This window comes from Ailuropoda melanoleuca, chromosome 15, assembly GCF_002007445.2.
Source record: "Ailuropoda melanoleuca isolate Jingjing chromosome 15, ASM200744v2, whole genome shotgun sequence".
NCBI lineage: Eukaryota > Metazoa > Chordata > Mammalia > Carnivora > Ursidae > Ailuropoda > Ailuropoda melanoleuca.
In genome coordinates, this window is record NC_048232.1 from 41,256 (window position 1) to 47,785 (window position 6,530).

Here is a 6,530-nt window from a genome sequence, read left to right on the forward strand (position 1 = left end):
CTGCCTCCTCGAGGGAAGGTCTGGAGCAGTCCGTAGTGAGCACTGAAATTAGGCTTCATGACATGAAGTGTTGGTTGTATAGTTCCCGTAAATTGTACGTCACCTGTTACAACAGCCATAACCCTGCAGGTGGTATTACAAGACTTGTGACCTGACGTAGGCTGGTGTTTTGAGTTTACACAGATTGTGATTTTGGATAAGCAGTTTTAGTAGCACATCCAAAATGTTTTGGAGTTAACATGATAGAGCATGTAGCTGGAAGCTTTTGTTTTATTCTCCTCTGTTTTTAAGAGAATATAGGTTTCCCAGAAGGTGAGAAAAACGGAAGCCTTCTTGGCCTTTAACCCCTTCTCTTCCCTGATTCCAACAGTCGGTCAAGCTGTTCATTTAGTGTAGAGGGCAGTGCATGGGAGGATGTCCGTGTTGCAAGAATGTTTGTCCAAAATCAGGAATAGCTGACCATGCGTCCCCACCTGCCCCAAGAGCCCCTGCACACTCGTGCTTGCGGACGCACACCAGTGTCCTCCTCAGTGGTGCTGGCTTTCGAGAGGGAGCGCTGGTAGTTCTCATGTGTCGCTGTGGGTCTTGTGAAAAGTGAGGATCCATAGGCTACCCCGGAGTGCCCCCCCCAAACCCAAGACTCCAAACCTGGAGTCCAGGAAATGTGCTCGTGTGGTAAGCTCCACACCTGTGCCATGGGTGCTCGGTCTCGGCCACGCGTCACGGCTACTGAGCAGCGAGCGAATGCTTGAGCAACAGATAAAGAGCACAGGGACCTTCCCTCAGAAATCTCAGTGTGTGCTCGCTGGTGAAGCCCAGCTGCGATCCACAGAAGTCCCACCAGTGTCTCTGGGTATGGACGGGCTTGAGAAACTGCTCTGTGATTGACATCAATTAGAAGCCGTGTGCACAGGTCATACAACCGTCGAGCACAACAGAAGCAGTGATCGTGCCAGAGTCCAGGTGAGAAGTGGAAAGAATGGGTCAGGGTTACTTCTTATGATTTTAAGTAATCTCTGCACGCATTGTGCAGCTCGAACTCAGGACCCCGAGATCAGGAGTTGCATGCTCTTCCAGCTGAGCCAGCCAGGTGCCCCGGGAAGGGACCACTTTAAACAGGAAGTGCGTGAAACCACATCTCCAGGAAAGAAAGTGTNGATTCATATTCAAATGCCTAAATGCTAGGTCATTTATAAATTCCTAAATCTGCATGTATCAGTATCACGCCTTAAGCTGTAGACCTCTTCTTTAGTGTCTGCAAGAATTTGTGGTGTCTCCATGAAATTAGTTTAATTGGAGGTGTGGGAACTGCTTTAATATTCATATTTTATTTTTGCGGATTTGGATTGTTCATTTTAAAAGCAAATACCTGTTTTTTGGTAACAGTTAACACTTGAAGTAAGGTATTAATGAGATCTTAAGAACAAGAGCCTTAAGGTAGTAAAAATACAAGAGGTGGGTTGCTGATCAGATAGGAGGGACTCTGGCCCTCAAGAAGTGCAATTCCCGACGCCCCAGTGTCTTTATGGTCACAGCTTTCATAGCACAGACTGAGCAGAAACACTGGATTTTTGAAGATGGGTTAAACTTTATTGTGGACATTTTCTATTCCTGAGTGAATTTGAACGATTATACCTCTGAAGAAAATATCTAACGCTCCTTTCGTAGGAATTCACTGTCAAGTTGTCAGGTCCCATTTTCCACGTGTGTTTGCTCTACTTTTACGGACCAGATGGTTTTTGTTAAATTTCACTGGACCACACAGAAACATGGTAGCCACAGGGGAGCTCAGTGCACCCCATCTGTCTTTCTTTCTATCCTTTGGTTTTCCTTTCGTCTTTGTCAGTCTGGACTTGCCCATGTTGTGAGAGGGTTAAGTTTGCGGCAGGGATGCTGAGTCAGTAAACACTGGTGACCCCACTGGTTTCATAGCCTGGGAGCCACCCTGGGGAGGCTCACAAAGCCTATGTCTGGGTTGGGGATAGTGAGTTTTATTTTGACCTTTAAAATGTCTTAAGAAATAGTTATTTCTGCGTAGGATATATCCTGTTGTTTTAATTATTAACATTCAAGAAAAAGATACGTGGTAACAGCCTTTCCCGGGAGAAGGGGTCATAATAACCTTGAAATTCTAAGAGGATTTTAAGTATCTTTAAGGGAAGTCTTATGGTTGATTTGTTTTTTTAAATAGTGTCAAAACTTCAAGTGAAACCATTTTTGTGATCTAATATGAAAGTAACCGACCAGATTCAAATGTTCTTGCCCTTAACGGAGAGTCTAGAGACTGAGAAGAACATGGTTGCGGATCAGAACATTACTCCCCAGTCTCCTTTTCCATTAGTGTTTAGAAAGATCACAGCACTCATGAGGAATTTTGAAGATAAAATGCCCAGGGCCAAATTTCTGCAGGTTGAAATGGTAGGTGGAAGCCATCCATTACTACCTAAACTTGAATATGTCTAGTATTTATAGCAATCAGAAGACTTTTGTTTCTATGTAATCTGTCCCTGACAGCATTGAAAATGTCACTGAGAATTGGTCTCAGCCAGCAGTTAGCTGTTCAAGCAGCTTTATCTCCTATATCTAACTATTTCCAGATATTTTAAGAAGGCAACGATAGAAAGTTTTCTGTATTTAAAATAATTATATTAACATTCGTAACAAATCTCAAGAATCTCACAGCCCTGAGGATATTTCTTTGGAATGTCTGCCTTTCTAAAAATAATTATACTGTACACACAGGGTAGATTGTTCTTGAGAAGTAGCCTCTGAATGTCATGGTAGCATTTCGCTTTGAAAAAAATTCTAGTACCATACTGTTTTACACTCTTACAGGGAACTGTCATTCATTAAAAAAAGGGGGGTGTTTTAAAATTATTTCTTTTATAGTTTGCTGTAAAAAAGTCAAGTAATTTAGAGGAGGATAAAGAGAAAAATGACATTTCCAGAAATACTAGGACACAGCAGGTGGATGTCCTCACAGACCTCTTTCTGTGTGCGTGAGCACAAGCATGTGTGCATGTGCCTGTCCATTTGTCCTGTGTCTGTAACTTCACATACATGACTGAACGTAGCCTGTGTGTGTGTATTCAGCACCGTCCCAGGTACCTTCGGGAGGGTGGGCCATAGTTTATTCCCTGCTGATGCACATTTCCATCATCCCCACTGTCCTGTCTGATCAGCAGTATCGCCCTGAAACTCATGCCGTGCCCAGAACCGTGTTAAACTCACACTCTCACCAGCAGTCTGCTGGCTATAATTGATTTCTGTACGCAAATGAAGTTTGTATTTTGTTATAGTCGAGTATATTTGAATTTTATATTCTTGAAATAGCCGTGAATTTTTCAGGATAAAAGTGAGAAAATCATAACTTTTAAGTGAAAGTACCTTTTAAGATTTTATTTGCCTGAAAGATATATCTTTAAAACACAGTATAGACAAGTGTGTTTTTTAAAAACAGGGAAACATAAATGACGTGTATTTATATAACTCCGATCACTTTCACAGGATACATTTTTTGAAGTGGAATTCATAAATTTAAAGGATGGGCACATTTTAATTTGTGATAAAAATCACCCAATTGCCCTTCAGAAGGTTATACCTGTTTATACCAACATGAAAGTGTTCTCCAGTTTTCTGTTACCACTGTGATAAGTGGATGTCTCATTTCAGTGTTGTTTCATTTTTATAGAGTTTCCAAATCACAGAGGCACCTTATCCTTTGATGCTTGTCATGGAAGGCAGGCCTGTGCGTGTGCACAAGCCTGCATGCATGTGTACAAGCCTGCATGCATGTGTGTGCTTGTGTCCCTGCATGGGTGTCTGCGTGTTGTGTGCATGTGGATGTGGGACCAGGGGTTTCTTTGTGCATCTGTCTTATATGCACACATGAATGGTTGTGTGCACGTGTCTGTTGCATGTGTGAAAACACGCATGTGCATGCCTGTGTGCTTGTGTGTGCAGGTGTGTGCCTGCCCACGCGTGCAGATGTCTATGTGTGTGCATGCACTGCTGCTTTCTGGCTCTGCTCCTGCTGGTGAACATCATGATAATGTTTGATAACTTTTTGAATGCTTTGTAATATGTGGGCCAAGTAATGTGTTCTAAGGTCCCTAGGACTGCTGCTGAGTTCGCTGTGTGCTGCCTGGCAGACCTTTCTGTGGGGGTGCGGCATTCTCTCTCCACTGCCTCGTGGAAGCACTGGGCACTTAAGCAGGCCTATGAGGCCCACGGCCTGGATTTCTGTTTGGTAGATGATGAAAATGAAGGCATTTCTCTGCTTTAACTAAAACTAAACCAGGACTTAGCAGCCAGTAGTGGGCCACCTGGAGTTTGATCGGTGGGCCCAAACGTGCCGATGTTCGCTGAGTTCTGGGGGAGCGATATTGGACTCATTTGCTCTATGACTTCTGCTTGCAAGCTGGCTAAAGGAAAAATCATGATGAAAGCTATTTCTTAAAACTGGAGTTAGAACTTTACTTCTGAATCCTTTTTTCATTCTTTTTGGTGTGTAGACAATACAATTTTTTAAAATTCCTAAAGTAGGGAGGTCACTCATTTACTGTTCGGAATGAAATAGAACAAAATGCTAAATGAAAATACTTTGAAAACACGTATTACCAGTGGTGTGTCTACCACGAAACTGTAACTGTCCTTGCTTTCTGGTCCATTTGTCTCTGTTAATGTGGGAAATTTGTGAATATTTTCACCCCGAACGTAGGCGAGTCAGGTTTTCAGCCATATCAGTAAATCTGGAATGGAGATTTGATTTTTAAATAGAAGTAGGAGCTTTTTGTTTCTGTTTATTTGTTTTATGGTAGACAATCATAGTGTTATTAAAAAATACAAAATAAACATGAGCCAAATAATTTTTACAGTTTTTTAAAGCCAACATGATATCATTTTTATACTAACAAAAAATAGAAAATTACTTTAAAAAAGATCTTTGTCTGAACCAAGTCCTTTATGAGGCTGTTGAGCTATTCATCACAGGCCTGACTGTAGGAAAAGGTAACGGGAACATTACTAAAGCCAAAGGGTTTTTAAAATTGGATATAGCGTCTGACCTGGACCCAAACAAGAAAGAAAACCACACATTTTCTACATTGTCTTCCCATGATGAATTTAACATTATGGTCAGAAAGCTTGGATATGGATGTGAAGTGTTTTGGGTGGTGGTATATTCTTCCTGATGTATCTTTTGCTGAATAAGTTAATTTTAATTAAACCAAACCTTTTACTTTTTACTCTGAGGGATTAAGAGATAATAGTTGAGCTGGTTTTACATCACAAAGATTCCAGCTTAATCTAGATACATAAACGCTGCTCATTTGGTGTTTCCAGTATTGATGAACTTGAAATACTTACAGAATGGGTACAGTTTCCTTTTATTGCCTCTGCAAATGTCCGAGGTAGGAGGGGAAGGGGTGGGGAGAGAGGCAGGTAGTATTCCTGTGGCTGGCAGCGTCGCGAAGCAGAGAATAGAGATACTTGTTCCCTGACCCGAAAACAGAGGCGTGTAACTTACTTTCAGAAGAGAACCGAGAGGCACATCCCACTGAGGAAGAGCGCCGTCTCTGCGTCAGCTCTTGTGCCTTAGCGTCGTGTAGAAGGCGGAAGGAGCGAGTCGACCCGAGACCTGGGTTCCACGAAGTGTTCTGAACGCCTCTTTCCTGTCTGTCCCCCCGTCTTTGTCACACGCGCAGAGGAGCCCACCAGGCATTTAATGTGGAAGGATAAACTTCCTGATGTGCACAGCACCCCTCTCTCTCTAGGTGGTACTTTATTTTTTTATTTTTTTTATTGTATCTATTTATTTGACACAGAGAGAAAGAGAGAGAGAGTGAGCATGATGGGAGGGGCAGAGGCAGAGGGAGAAGCAGGTGCCCCACTGAGCAGGGAGGCCCACATGGGGCTCAATCCCAGGACCTTGGGATCTTGACTGGAGCCGAAGGCAGATGCCCAACGGCTGAGCCCCCCAGGCGTCCCTGGCTGGTACTTTAGTGGTGTCTTGTAGTGGAGGTAGGAATACTGCGTCTCTTCACCGTACCAGTCAGTTCTGTGGCGTGTGCAATGAAGCCGAGACCGTGCTATCATACATGCTGATCGTATCATCTGAACTTAGGCAAAACTCATGGACCTCAGTCAGATAGGAGGGAGCCGACTTCGTACGTGTTAATAAATACAGATACAGCTGCAGTAGCGTTCCACGCTGTCAGTCGGGATGGAGAAGTCTGGGAACACTGCACGGGTGACTGCGGACCCATCTCCCAACTAGGGAGTAGCTGGTGAGCAGTTGTGTTTGCCACCATGCTTCCGAGAATCCACCTGAATTACCCTCTGAATTCCAACGCTTACCTGTGACTAAAAAGGCATATCCAGGACAGCTTAAGGGAGGTTTTTAAACTGAAGTTGAAATTCCTTTAAGTATTTAAAAACAAAAACAAAAACAAAAAGCTATTGCCAGAGAGTCAGTGCACGTGGCTCTGGGATTAAGGACGGAGCCACAGGGACCCATGTGGTTAAACGTG